Source organism: Pongo abelii, chromosome 10 (genome assembly GCF_028885655.2).
Source record: "Pongo abelii isolate AG06213 chromosome 10, NHGRI_mPonAbe1-v2.0_pri, whole genome shotgun sequence".
In the NCBI taxonomy this organism is placed as follows: domain Eukaryota; kingdom Metazoa; phylum Chordata; class Mammalia; order Primates; family Hominidae; genus Pongo; species Pongo abelii.
In genome coordinates this window covers 3,043,910-3,058,693 of record NC_071995.2, presented here as the reverse complement: position 1 = coordinate 3,058,693, position 14,784 = coordinate 3,043,910, and the positions used below count along the sequence as shown (strand labels likewise).

Genomic DNA, 14,784 nt, shown 5'->3' with positions numbered 1-14,784 from the left:
TGTGGGGTGAGGATTCTGTGGGTTCCCTCTCTGGATCACAGGGATCTCCCAGCAGCGAGAGGAAGACAAGGCCTCACTGTGGGGACTGAAACCCAAGAACAAGGTTAACAGGGCCCGTGGCCACCAACCACACACAGCCTGAGGAACTTCCAGAGCCTCCCTTGACCCCCGGCACTGTTCCTCACCCAGTGCTGGCCGCCTCCTCTCCTCTCCCCACACTTTCTCCTGGGCCTTCTTCACACTTGGGAGGCTCCAGGGAGGTGCCCGGCCCTCGGCCTTGCCCTGTGTGACTGCCACCGTGCCCTCCGCCTCTGTAAACGAGTAGGAGCGTCCAGACTTCTTGTCCTGTCTGCAGGCAGCAGCAGGCATGGGGGGTGCAACTGCTGGAGACACTGACTATCTCCGGAGAAGAGGCCTGAGCCCGTCCGCTCATAAAGAAAAGCCAGTCAGTGCACATGTGCAGCCCCATGGCTGACCCAGACCCCTCAACAAGGAAGGCTGAGCACTCTCCATGGGCCCAGCCCCCCGAGGGACTGCTGCTGTGCCTGAAGCATCCTGGAAAACCCCAAAGAGCATCCATGGCTTCCAGTATTGAAAAAGAGGATGGAAAGGGGTTCCTTATTTCAAAGCGTCACCTAGTTCAGGAGCGGCATGTGCCCACGCAATGGAATCCATGGGTGCTACAGACAGGGATGTGTTCAGAGGACCGGGGGCCAGTTCGGACTGGGTGGTCAGGCAACTCCTTGGGTGATCCTTCACCCCTGGCTAGTGTTAGACCATACAGAGAAGCATCGGGTGAAGAGAGGCAGAGCAAGAGGGTTTGAGTGCGGGAATCAGAGGGAGAAGCTGCCAGCCCGCCCTGTCCTGCAGAACCTGGAGGGCTTGCGGCTGTCTGTGGGAGGCAGCTGCTGATGCCTGGGGAGGTGAGGGGAGTGGGCTGCCTGCCACCTGGGTTGTAACCAGAGTGCACGGCCAAGGCCAAGCTGACCCCCCAGCTGACCTTTCCCCAGTGCCAAGGCCGAATTAAGAGGCTACTCTCCAGAGGTACTGTCTGCCAGAAAAGGTTTGCTGGCCCGGGACCACTGCCTTGTCTGTGTCAGAGGAAGGAGGGAGGGGAGAATCAGAGGCTGGGGACACTGTCTGTGGGCTGATCTGCACCTAAAACCCTGAGTCCACAAGATGTCTCCTCTCAAAGCTTTCTAGGGAAAGGCTTTGGCGGTCCAGTGAACAGTCGACAGTTCTACCCCAGGTCTAACTAAAGCCACCCATGCAGCATCTCGGGTCTAAGTCATCACCGGTGGGTGAATGAAGTAGGGCCACAGACCTGGCAGCTGGTGAGCCAGGCTAGAGCCTGGCAACTCCACCAATGAGCTTTGGGAGCACGGTAAGTGTCTTCCCTTTAAGGACCTTCACTCAGCCTTCTCTTCTTTTTTATTTATTTACTTATTTTTTTTTAGACGAAGTCTCGCTCTTGTCCCCCAGACTGGCGTTCAATGGCGCGATCTCGGCTCACTGCAACCTCCGCCTCCCAGGTTCAAGCGATTCTCCTGCCTCAGCCTCCCAAGTAGCTGGAATTACAGGTGCATATCACCACGCCCGGCTAATTTTTTGTATTTTAAGTAGAGGCGGGGTTTCACCATGTTGACCAGGCTGGTCTCGAACTCCTGACCTCAAGTGATCCACCCGCCTTGGCCTCCCAAAGTGCTGGGATTACAGGCGTGAGCCACCGCACCCAGCCCAGCCTTCTCTTCTTAAATCTAGTTCCTTTAAGGTTTTTCCTGCAGATTTTTCCAAATTTCTACAAATGTAGGAAACAGACCTCAGCTCAACGCTGGCTCAGTGAGAACACTCTGTGGCTCAGTTTCCTTTTCGGTAAAATGAACATGCTCTAGGCCCAAGTAAGTAACCCAGCTCAGAGACTAGTATGCAGACAAGGAAAAGCATGAGGGAGGAAGAGAGGTTCCCAAGAGCTGCAAAGTGGGTGACGGTGTAGCAGGAGGGATGGGGATGGCAGACCATCTGGGATACAGTTCTTGGTTGCTCCTCTGGTCCATCCCTTGCACACAGGTTATCGTGTGCTCATCAGTTATCCGTGTCTGTCTTTCCTTGTTAGACTCTCAACAGCTCAGAGGAAGAGACTATGCCTCCATTCAAGTCTGCATCTCCAGTACCTGGCACCTATACCTACTCACTGAATGAATGAATGAGTCTGGTGTGGCTCTACCTCCAAAACATATCCAGAGTTCATACAGCCACTGTGCACCACCGCACCCTCCAGGGTCCAAGCTCCCATCATCTCTGGCTTGGATTAGGATCATCACCTTCCACCTGTATTCCCTGCTCCCAGTCTATGCTCAACACAGCAGACGCAGCGACCCTTTCGAAATTCAAAAGCCCTCTAATGGCTTCCATCTGTCCCAGATTAACAGTGTCCAAGTCCTTACAACAGCCTGGAAACCCCTGCAGGATCCGGCCACCCCAGTTCAGTCACCTCTCTGATCTAGTCTACCTACTCCATCCTAAACTTCTTGCTGTCCTGAAACACACCAGGCCCACATCTGCCCCACTAAGGTCCTTGTGCTTCCTGTTTCTCCTCCAGGGAACACTCTGCCCCAGAGTCCCTCACCACCTGCACCCCTCGGGTGCCAGTCTCTCCTCCCTGACCTCCTCACTGAGGGCTGAAATCATACTCCTACACACCTACCCTGGCACCCGCCGCCTTTACTTTCCTCCATAGCACCTTCTAGCATAATACATAATCTAACTTATTTGAGTACTGTCTGTGCCCTCACCCCCATCAGAACCACAGTCCATGCGAATAGAGATTTTTGGTCTATTTATTCACTTATTTATACCCACCACCTAGAAAACTGCCTGCACATTGTAGGCGCTCAATAAATACTTGCTGCCTGAATGACAAGGGAATGAATGCTAAGATGCCGGTCGGATGTCCTGTAACTGTTTTAGCCTTCTAAGACAAAGGAGTGAGTTAAATACACGCAAACAACCTTTTACTTCTGATTAGTCCGACGTAACTTTTAAAGCGCTGTCCTATCCTGGTCTCATTGAACTTTTCTGTACATGAGCAAACCCAGACTTTTGTGAGGCCTAAGACATTTAGCAATTGGGAGGCTCCCTTTGGGAAAAAGAATTTTAAAAACACAAAATCAGGTTAAAAACCTGGGGGCAATGGACATAGTCATTATCTTGATGGTGGTGAGAGGGCTTCGCAGGTGCATACATCTGTCAAAATGTACCAACTTGTCCACTTTAAGCATGTACAGTTTGTTGTATGTCAGTTATACTTCAATGAAGCAAAAATTAAGTTTAGGGACTTGGAAGGGGCCTATGTAAGTGCTGGGCCCTAACGTGTAAACCCCATTAACTTCACAGTAATCCACCTCATCCCTGCAATGGGCAAGTAATTATACCTATTCGCCAGAGAATTGCACCAGATTGCCCACAGCAGATCTAGGACTAACTGCCCAGGTATGACTCTTGGCTCAGGTGCTTGAATATGGCCCGAGGCCTGGCCCAGCGAGGATGCTTAGTTAATAGAACCTCCTCTCATCAGGCAGGACCGCCCCGTAACAGTGCTGCTTCCTCTGCAGCCTGTGGTGAGCAGCAGTAGGGAGGCCTTGGCCCCCATCAGCTGAGACCTTCACCCCAAACATCACAGAGGACTCAGCCTCTGCAAGGAGCCCCTGCCCACCACCCCACAACTACCCTCACCCTCTGCCACAAGGTTCCAGGGCTCTGCTGCTAGAAAGGCTCTGCTGCTAGAAAGCGATTACAATGTCTCAGCCCTGGGCGAGAGGCTAATAATGGGGCAGGACAGGAGCCACACCAAGGGTTAGCTAAGGCAGGCTCAGCTGTCTTCTTTTTTGTTTTGTTTTGTTTTTTTGAGAGGGAGTCTCGCTGTTGCCCAGGCTGGAGTGCAGTTGGTGTGATCTCGGATCACCACAACCTCCACCTCCCGGGTTCCAGTGATTCTCCCACCTCAGCCTCCCAAGTAGCTGGGATTACAGGCACACACCACCACGCCTGGCTACTTTTTGTATTTTTAGTAGAGACAGGGTTTTACCATGTTGGCCAGGCTGGTCTTGAACCCCTGACCTCAAGTAATCTGCCCACCTCAGCCTCCAAAGTGCTGGGATTATAGGCATCAGCCACCACACCCGGCCCATCTTTGTATTTTTTTTCTTTCTTTTTTATTTTTATTTATTTTTATTTTTTTGAGACAGAGTTTCGCTCTGTTGCCTAGGCTGGAGTGCAATGGGGCGATCTTGGCTCACCACAACCTCCGCCTCCCGGGTTCAAGTGATTCTCCTGCCTCAGCCTCCCAAGTAGCTGGGATTACAGGCAACACCCAGCTAATTTTGTAGTTTTAGTAGAGACAAGGTTTCTCCATGTTGGTCAGGCTGGTCTCAAACTCCCAACTTCAGGTGATCTGCCCACCTCAGCCTCCCAAAGTGCTGGGATTACAGGTGTGAGCCACCACGTCTGGCTTTTCTTTCTTTTTTAAACTGTACATACTGGTTGACTAACCCTTATCTAAAATGCTTGGAACCAGAAGTGTTCCAGATTTGGGTTTTTTTCAAATTTGGGGGCTATCTGCACTATATGCTTGCCAGCTGAGCATCCCTAATCCTAAAATCCGAAATCCAAAATGGTCCAACGAGCATCTCCTTCCAGGGACACATCTCAAAAAGTTTCAAACTTTGGAGTATTTCAGATTTGGGATTTTCAGATTTGGGATGCTCAACCTGTATTTATGGGGTACAAAGTGATGTTATGATATATGTATATAATGTGGAATGATTGAATCAAACTAATTAACATATGCATCATTTCAAGTACTTATCATTTTTCATGATGAGAACATGAAATTTACTTCCTTAGCACTTTGAAAAATGCAATACATTATTATTCGCTGTAGTCACCATGCTGGGCAATAGGTCTCCAAAAACATTCCTCCTTGACTGGGCGTCATGACTCACACCTATAATCCCAGTACTTTGGGAGGCCGAGGCAGGAAGATTGCCCAAGCCCAGGAATTCAAGATCAGCCTGGGCAATATAGTGAGACCCCACTCCATCTCTACAAAAAAATAAAAATAAGGCTGGGTATGGTGGCTTACGCCTGTAATCCCAGCACTTTGGGTAGGCGAGGCGGGCGGATCATGAGGTCAGGAGATTGAGACCATCCTGGCTAACACAGTGAAACCCCATCTCTACTAAAAATACAAAAAAAAATTAGCTGGGCGTGGTGGCGGGCGCCTGTAGTCCCAGCTACTCAGGAGGCTGAGGCCGGAGAATGGCATGAACCCAGGAGGCAGAGCTTGCAGTGAGCCGAGATTGCGCCATTGCACTCCAGCCTGGGCGATAGAGCAAGACTCCATCTCAAAAAATAAAATAAACAAAATCAATAAAAATAATAAAAATAAAAATAAAAAATTAGCCAGGCGTGGTGGTACATGCCTGTAGTCCCAGCTACTCAGGAAGCTGAGGCAGGAGGGTCACTTGAGTCCAGGAGACTGAGGCTGCAGTGAGCTGTGATCACACCACTGCACTTCTGCCAGGGGAGAGAGTAAGACCTTGTCTAAAACAAACAAACAAAACGGAAAAACAAAAACTAAAAACCAAAAACATTTCCCCATCTAACTGAAACTGTATTGTTTGACCAACATCTCCCCGTCACGCCCGCCCCAGCCTCCAGTAACCACCATTCTGCCCTCTGCTGCTGTGAGTTCCACTGTTTTAGATTCCACCTCTAAGTGAGCCCTCTCGGCATTTGTCCTTCTGTGTCTGGCATATTTTACTCGGCACACTGCCCTCCAGGTTGTATTTGTTAAAGTTGTGCTTTTCCCCTGGCTGGCTGTGGAGCTTCCTGCCCGTCTCCGTTGCTGGCTCATCTCAGACCCTCCAGCCTCGTTGTGCTGGTCAGGGGTGATGCCGGCAGCTGAGAACCCCCCGTGGGGGAGTTTAGTGTGGGGTGTCTGTGGGTGTGCGAGCCAAGGGGAACCAAGCAGCTTCCTTCCTGCCACCAGGGGTGCTCCAAAGGTCAACGCAGCCATTTCACTGCCTCCAGGCCAGCTGGCATCTAATCCAGGCTTTACACACAGAGGGAGCTGCTGTGGCCTGTCACTCCTGTGAAAACGTTAATGACAATGAACACTTGCTGCACACCTCATCAGTACAAGTATCTGTGTGGATACGGATATGTATCCTGTGACAGCTTTATCTGCATTCACCCTTTCGATCCTCACAACAGCTCCGTGAGGGTGGTACTGTCATCCACGCTACGGACAGGGAAACAGCAAGGTTGAGAAATTTTCTCAGGGTTCATCCATGCTACGGACAGGGAAACGGCAAGGTTGAGAAATTTTCTCAGGGTCGCAGGCAAGCACGTGGCTGAGATTCGGGTCCATGTAGTCTGGTGCCAGTGCCCATCTGTGGCTACTGCATGGTACCACTCCGAATGAACAGGGAATTGGAGGTCACTTCTCTCAGAAGCAGGGCTGGACCACGTGACTCTAGAGGTCCTGTTTAGCCTGATGAAGATGAAATGGAAGCCCAGAGAGGGGAAATGACTTATTCACAGTCTCATGGCTTGCTAGTGTCCCAGGCACCACGAGAAGGTATGTTTTCTAAGGCCGTCCCCAGTGCTTTGAGAGTATTACATGCTGGCTGTTTCCCCCCAGGATATGCTCCCCCGACAGAGCTGAGCTTCCTCTGCAAGGGACGATGCTGCTCCTTCCCTTTGGATCAATCCCCCCAATTCCTAAGTCTCTGCATGAGGTAAGGTCCTGGAGGGAGATCCGACTATTTGGACCTGAGGTCCTGCCCACCAGTCATGGACAGTGGTACCCAGAGCTGGTGGGAGCCAACATATCCTGGATCATGGAGACACCAGGAGGCTCCCAGAGTCAGGGGCAAGAGCGGAAGGCAGTAGGGAGCGTGGGAACCACAGTGAAGGCTGGCAAAGGGCCATGGCAGTGAGAAACTTGTAAAGCACCCAGCTGAGGTGGTGGCGGTGGGAGGGGCTTGTCCTTTTCCTTGCCCCAGCTCTGCCCCTAGCTGCATAACCGCAGGCCTTCTCCCTCTGGTGGCTGAGAACACAGGCTGGGGAAGAAGGAGGAGGCCAGTCAGGCAGCTGCGCATTGCAATGTGGCAGGTGGCCTCGGCCAACCCCAGGGCAGGCCTGGGTGGGGATGGGAAGGACACCCCTGCCAGACTGTGGGCCCATCTGTCAGAGCACATGTGTCTGACAGCCCCCAGCTCACACCCACGGCCCCACCCCACCAAGGGGGAAGGCTGCCCGTGGAGAAACAGGAGCCTAGGCCTAAAGGCTGAGGGTGGAGCGTTCCCGATGCAGCGTCCACGAGGAATCTCCGCTTTCTCCTAGCCCCACACCCAGCCGCACACACACCCTGCTGGCCACCTCCGTCACATAGCACCACTAAAATCGTTACCCCAGCTGCAAAATCCTGCCTGGGCTAGGTCATTTCTGTATCTCATTTCCTCTGCGCCGAGTCCCCTCTCTCCATGGCAGCCCACCCCGCTAGACCATAAACTATGAAATGGCATGGAGTAAGTAAAGCACGCACCACTCAGCAGAGGGCCAGCAAGGTCAGCAATTATTGTTAATATTGTTAACGAAGCCCTGTTATAATGAATGCTATTAGCTTTCAAACTTGAAAAGGACTGAGGAGCTGAGGGCACAAGCCTCCCCACCCAAGAGTGGGTGGAAGTGTGTGTGGACATCTTTGGTTCACTGTAGGCCTCTGGCAGAGTGGGCAAGTGCCACACTGCACCCCTGTAGGTCGGGGCTCAGGGAGAGGAGGCTGGGCCCATCCTCGCTGCCCCACCCTAATCCCCAATGGCCTGGAAGAGGGGGCCGGGGTGTGTGTGTGGGGGTGCAGCTATCCAGAGATCAACTGAAGCCATAAACACCTGGGGCTGGAGGAGGAGGCTATTTGTGGAGAAGGAACTTCTGACTGAAGCCTGAGAAGGCAGCAATTGGGCCTGACATTTGAGCTGTTCCTACCATTGTCCCTGGAGGGCTCTGAGGCTTCTGGTGAAATCAGCCAGCCTTCAAGGCCACAGCCCCAGGAAGCCCCAAGAAGCTTGCACTGCTCCCCACCCAAGAGGGCATGCCCATTCCTGCCTCAGTGTCTGTCCTAGTCATGCTCCCCCACCACACTGTGAGTTCCTTGAGGGCAGGTACATGTTCCCTTCACCCCTGTGCTGTGCATTTGGCACCTACTGTGTGCTCTCATCCCTACTACAACACTAGAAGGCAATGTCTTATTCCAATAACCTCGTGAAAAGATGCTCCACATCACTAATCATTAGGGAAATGCAAATCAAAAACCACAAGATAGCGCTTCACACCCACTAGGATGGCTGTGATCCAAAAAATGGAAAATAACAAGTGTTGATGAGGATATGCGAAATCAGAACCTTTGTTCATTGCTGGCGGGAATGTAAAATGATGCAGCTGCTGTGGAAAATAGTTTCGTGGTTCCTCAAAAACTTAAACATAAAATTACCATATGAGCTAGCAATTCCAATCCCACAAGAACTGAAAGCAGGGACTCAAGATACCTGTACACCAGTGTTCATTGCAGTATTAGTCATAGCAGTCAAAAGACATAAGCAATACAAACGTCTATCCACAGGTGAACAGATAAGCAAGATGCAGTCTATCCATACAATGGAATATTACTCAGCCTTAAAAAAGAGGGAAATTCTGACACACGCTACAACATGGATGAACCTTAAGGACATTATGCCAACTGAAATAAGCCAGAGATAAAAAGGGAAATATGTATGATTATATTTTTTTTTTTTTTGAGATGGAGTCTCATTCTGTCATCCAGGATGGAGTGCAGTGGCATGATCTCAGCTCACTGCAACCTCCACCTCTCAGGTTCAAGCAATTCTCGTGCCTCAGCCTCCCGAGTAGCTGGGATTACGGGTGCGCACCACACCCAGCTAATTTGGTAATTTTGTATTTTTAGTAGAGACGGGGTTTCACCATGTTGGTCAGGCTGGTCTCAAACTCCTGACCTCAAGTGATCTGCCCGCCTTGGCCTCCCAAACCACATGAGCCACCATGCCTGGCCTGATTCCACTTTTTTTTTTTTTTTTTTTTTTTGGAGAGAGTCTCACTTTGTTGCCCAGGCTGGAGTGCAGTGGCATGATCTCGGCTCACTGAAACCTCTGCCTCCTGGGTTCAAGCAATTCTCCTGCCTCAGCCTCTGGAGTAGCTGGGATTACAGGTGCACACCACCACACACAGCTCATTTTGTAATTTTGTATTTTTAGTAGTGACAGGATTTCACCATGTTGGCCAGGCTGGTCTCAAACTCCTGACCTCTTGATTCACCCACCTCAGCCTCCCAAAGTGCTGGGATTACAGGCGTGAGCCACCGCGGCCGGCTTGATTCCACCTTTATGAAATGCCTAGAATAGGCAAATCATAGAGACAGAAAATAGAACAGGTTACCAGTGGCTATAGGGGCAGAGGGGAACGGGGAATTATTGTTTAATGGGTACAGAATTTCTATTTGAGATGATGGAAAATTTCTGGAAATGGATGGTGATGATGGTGCACAAAAAGGTGAATGTACTTAATGCCACTGACCTGTACACATAAAAATGGCTTAAATGGTTAATTTTACACAATGTATATTTTTCTCACAATAAAATAAATAAACCAAAACACCTCCCATAAAGATAGTAGTATCGTGACCTCCACTTTACAAAAGGAAAGCGAAGCCCAAGGAGGTTAAATAACTTGCCCAAGGTCACGCCAGCTCTCAGGGACAGAGTAGATTTCAACACTCCCGTCATCAGGCCTCCAGGCACCTGAAGTCAGGGTTGTAGGCTGTAGGGAGGAGCATAGGAGCAGCTGGAAACCCACAGGGCAACAAAGCAAAGAGGAGCAGAAAATCCCGCCAATGAGGCTATGGTGAAGAAGTTGGGGCAGGAGCCCAGGTGAGACGCCGTGACCTCTGTCCCATCACCTTCGTGAAAAGACCCTCGACGTGCTCCATCTAGTTCCAAACTCAGCCCGAGTCTGGTCCCGGTTCTGCCTCTTATTAGCTGTGTGACTCATCCACAAAACGAGGGGATCCCTTCACCTCTGACAGTCTGACGAATCAACAGTGCTTCGCCCAGATCCTCCACCAGGGTCCCCCAAACCCACCATGCGAAGTCTCGCCTCTAGGCTGATGCTCACAATCTCTCCGCCCCCTTGCCTGGAGCACTGCTGTGGTTTGAATATTTGTCCCCTCCAAAATTCATGTTGAAATTTAATCCCCCATGTGGCAGTATTGACAGGTGGGCCTTTAAGGGGTGATATGGCCCTGAGGGCACTGCCTTCATGAGGGATTAATCCACTCATGGATTAACGGGCTGACGGGTTAGCGCGGGAGTGGGACTGGGGGCTGTCTCACAGGAAGAGGAGGCCTGAACAAGCACACTCGGCCCCCTCGCCACGGGATGCCTGCACCACCTCGGGACTCTGCAGAGTCCCCTCCAGCACGAAGGCCCTCCCAGATGCAGCCCCTCAACCTTGGACTTCCCAGCCTCTGTAACTGTAAGGAATAAACTCCTTCATTATAAATTACCCAGTTTCGGGTATTCTGTTCTAAACAACAGAAAACAGACCAAGACAAGCAGCCACACTCCGCTCTGGTTCCTTCAGGAAAACTCCCAGGATAAATCTGGTTAATATCGGCTGTGGACAGCCCCGGTGTCTGCCTGGGTGGCTAACTGTGCAGAGAAGTTTCTCTGCCCCTCTCATTAGACCATGAAGTCGTGGAAAGCAGAGACCACACGGCCTCAGCCCGGCCTGCCAGTGGCGGTGGGCACTTAATGAGAACTGACGAGCCACTAAAAGGATGGCCCACCTGGGACACAGGAGGGGAGAAGCAGAGAGAGAGGCAGGGAAAAGAAGAGGCAGGAAGACTCGGGAAAGTCAAGAGCAACTTCAGGAAGGTGAGAAGCACAGAAGGCAGAAAGGGATGAATGCAGAGGAAACCCCAGAGCCAGCCACAGCCCTCCAGAGAGCAGGAGGCAGGACACGAGCCCACCCGGCCAGCACTGAGTGTGAGGAGCGGGGAAGGTGGGGAGCAGGCAGAAGGGGGCGAGAAGTTGCTCGAATCCCACCACCTGCACGCTAGGCTAGGCCGACTGTGAGCCTGGCCAAAGGAGGTCAGAGTGGCCAGCACTGGCTGTGCCAGGGGGAGGGTCACACAGTGACAGGGCAGAAATGAAAGCGGCCGTGAGCAGAAGGCAAGCACCCCAGGCTCGGGAGCCGGCCCAGGAGGGTAAGAGGTGCTCAAGGGGAGGGCTGGAGCCAACAAGCGTGGGAGACTCAGCTCAGAAATAGCAGGTGTTAATCTGCCGTGCTGCTTTGCATGTCATCTGCATGTCTGCCTGGCCTTGGTCAGCGTGTCCTATGCTGGATGCGCCGTGGCCAGAGTTCGAGCAGGCCTAACCCCTGTCCTCAAACAGCTAAGGCCAGGTCCCCGGGTCGGGACTCATCCTCTTAGCCCCACCCCGTACCCCACCGGGCCGGCCCACTTGGAAAGGGGCTGGTGGCCTTTGGATGCAGGAAAGTGAGTGGGGAGAAAAGACCAGAGCTCTGGGGATGCTGGAAGCAGCTGGGGGCTCAGAATGGGGCTGGGGTACACAGAGGATGGGAAGCGCAGATCCCCCAAGGGAAGATGAGAAGACAGGAGGGGAGCAGCCACGGTGAGCTGAGGTCTGAGTCAGCTCTCAGCTTGCCTCCCGTTCCGCCTCCCAGAGGGCCCATCCCACACACTGGGGGTGAGCTCAGAGCTATCTATAGCTCCCAGCCAGGCTGGTCAGCTCTGCCTGCTGAGAGCCCTCCATCAGTCCCCACGCAGTCCTGCCTTGGCTCGGCCCCCGGGACTGGTAAGAAGAGATGGAGTGAGCGGGTGTCTGGATCCCAGCAGAACCTATTCTCATGCAGGACAGGTGCTGTGGGGGCTGGGCGGTTGTCAGAGCCTGCAGTACAGCCTCCACGGCCCTGCCCAGGGCCTGACCCACCTGGAGCCAGGGCCAGGCAGTGGAGGAGCAAGGCCATTCAGCTGACAGAGGAACACCAAGCTTGGAGGCAGGAGAAATGGGTTAAAGACCCACTCTCCACTTCCAACTTGAGAGACTGGGAGAAACTCTTGGGTTCCCTGAATTTCCATTTCTGCATCTGCAAGCAGAGGTGCCATTCCTCCCTCCTTGAAGGGACCCTTGAAAGGACCGAAAGATCACGGATGCCCCGGATGCTGGGAGCGCTGGCGTGTTATGAAGCACAGTGAAACAGCGCCTCTGCCCTTCCTCACTCTTCCTCCAGGCCCTCTGGAGCGTCCCCACCCCATGCCCCTCCCTGGGTCTCAGCACAGGGGAGGAGCAGCATCCGAGATGCCAACATGGCCAGGACAGTTTGCCAAACCATTTTCAGTCTGCTTCCCTGAGTCAGTGGCTTCCCTCCTGCCAAAGAGAATTCCAACCCAAGGCCTGCCAGAGATCCAGAGCCTGGCACTTCCCCAGGCTTGGTCACGGTCTCTTAACCCCAGTATCTTTATATATGAAGCAGGGACAGAAACATCTACCTATAACAACTAAATAAAACTAAGCATCCACCCAAATGTCCGTCGGCAGATGAACAGATAAACAGAATGTGGTCTTTACAATGGAATATTACTCAGCCTTAAAAAGGAAGGAAACTCTGACCTAGGTTACAATACAGATAAACGTCGAGGACCTTGTGTTAAGTGAAATTAGCCAGTCACAAAAGGGCAAATGTTGTATGATTCCACTTATATGAGGTAACTAAAGGAGTCAGACCCATAAAGACAGAAAGCAGAAGGGTGGTTGCCAGGGCTGGAGGGTGGGGAGGATGGCGAGAATGGAGAATTACTGTTTAAAAGGTAAAGGATTTCACTTTGAAATGAAATATTTCTGACGATGGGTGGTAGTAATGGCTGTACATCAATGTGAATATATTTCATGCCATCAAATTATGAACTGAAAAACTATAATGATTAAAATGGAAAATGTTATATAGATTTTAATATACACACACACACACTCCCAAACCCCCCACACACACATCCCCAAAAAGCAAGTCCTCAAAGCCCTTGGTCCCCAGGGGTGCTTAATTCCAGAGATGTCTGTTGATTTAGCGCATTCTGGCATCTCCACAGGGCCCTCCCAGACACCCACAGCACCCTCCACCCTTGCCCCTTGCTGGAGATGCCTCATGCACACACGTTTTCTGGCCCAGCTCTGCCTCTAAAGCACACAGACCTGCACACTTACGTTTCCCGGCCCATCTCTGCCTTTAAAACACACAGACCAGCCCTGTGAAGGGTCCAGAGCACATACCACACGGCTCCCCAGCCAAGCCGCTTGCCCTTCTCTGCACTCCCCCTGCCCTTTCTCATTTCACACCTAAGCTCACAATCTATACTCATCCCCTCCTCCACCAAAGCAGAGGAAAGAGCCTGGGGGTCCCAGAGGCTGTGTCCCTCCTGGCTAAACGGGAACAACCTCTGCAAAGCACCCAACACCACACCAGGCACCCCCAGGTGCTCCACATACAGCTGTCCCCCCCATGACACTTCCCCAGGCACTAAAAGTAAGAAGCAAAACTTCACAAGCAGAAGTGGAAGGGACTTCACAGGATGCAGAGGAAGAAAATCCCAGGATGGCCGGGTCTGCTGGGACCCTGAGTCTGCAATGGCTCACGCCTGTAATCCCAGCACTTTGGGAGGCCAAGGCAGGTGGATCATGAGGTCAGGAGTTCGAGACCAGCCTGGCCAACGTGGTGAAACCCCGTCTCTACTAAAAATACAAAAATTAGCCGGGTGTGGTGGCAGGCACCTATAATCCCAGCTACTCGGGAGGCTGAGGCAGGAGAATTGCTTGAAGTTGGGAGGCGGAGGTTGCAGTGAGCCGAGATCATGTCATTGCACTACAGCCTGGGCGACAGAGTGAGACTCTGTCTCCAAAAGAAAACAAGAAAATCCCAGAATGACAGCTGTGCAACAGGCCTGGGGGGCATATGGCACAGAATAAAGCAGGAGGGCGGAGGCCTCCAGGAGGCTTACTTTTAGGAAAACAAAATCTTAGATCACCTGGTATACTGGACCATATTAAGAGCATTTTAGGCCAGATACAGTGACTCACTCCTGTAATCCTAGCACTCTGGGAGGCCCAGGCAGGACTGCTTGAGCCTAGGAGTTCAAGATCAGCCTGGGCAACACAGCAAGACCCCGTCTCCACAAAAAATAAAAAAAATAGCCAGGCATAGTGATGCTTCCCTGTAGTCCTAACTACTCAGGAGGCCGAGGTGGCAGGATCGCTGGAGCCCAGGAGGTAGAGCCTGTAGTGAGGCAGTGAGCTAAGACTATGCCACTGCACTCCAGCCTGGATGACAGAGCAAGACCTTGTCTCTGTTTTTGTTTTTTTTTTTTAATAGAGGCAGGGTTTCACCGTGTTAGGATGGTCTCTTAAAACAAAAAAAAACAAAAAAAAAAAAAAAGGAGAGAGTGAGAATTTTACTCTTTTCTGAACAGTTTAAAGATAAACTAATGATAGACGTAGAAACAAGCAACCAAATGAAAAACATCAAGAACATTATCTCCAGGAAAACCAAAAAGCTGTATGAGAAAAGAAACGTAAAACTGTATGGAACAGCTGTGACCAATATTTACTCTGTAAAAATTCTGAAGTCTCGAATATAAGT

General features: G+C 51.6%; 1 protein-coding gene across 2 annotated transcripts in view; it reads right to left on the bottom strand.

Moving 5' to 3' along the window:
- Positions 1–14,784, bottom strand: part of TEAD4 (TEA domain transcription factor 4) — an 83,358-nt gene that overhangs the window by 29,791 nt on the left and 38,783 nt on the right. The gene's annotated exons all lie outside the window — the stretch shown is intronic.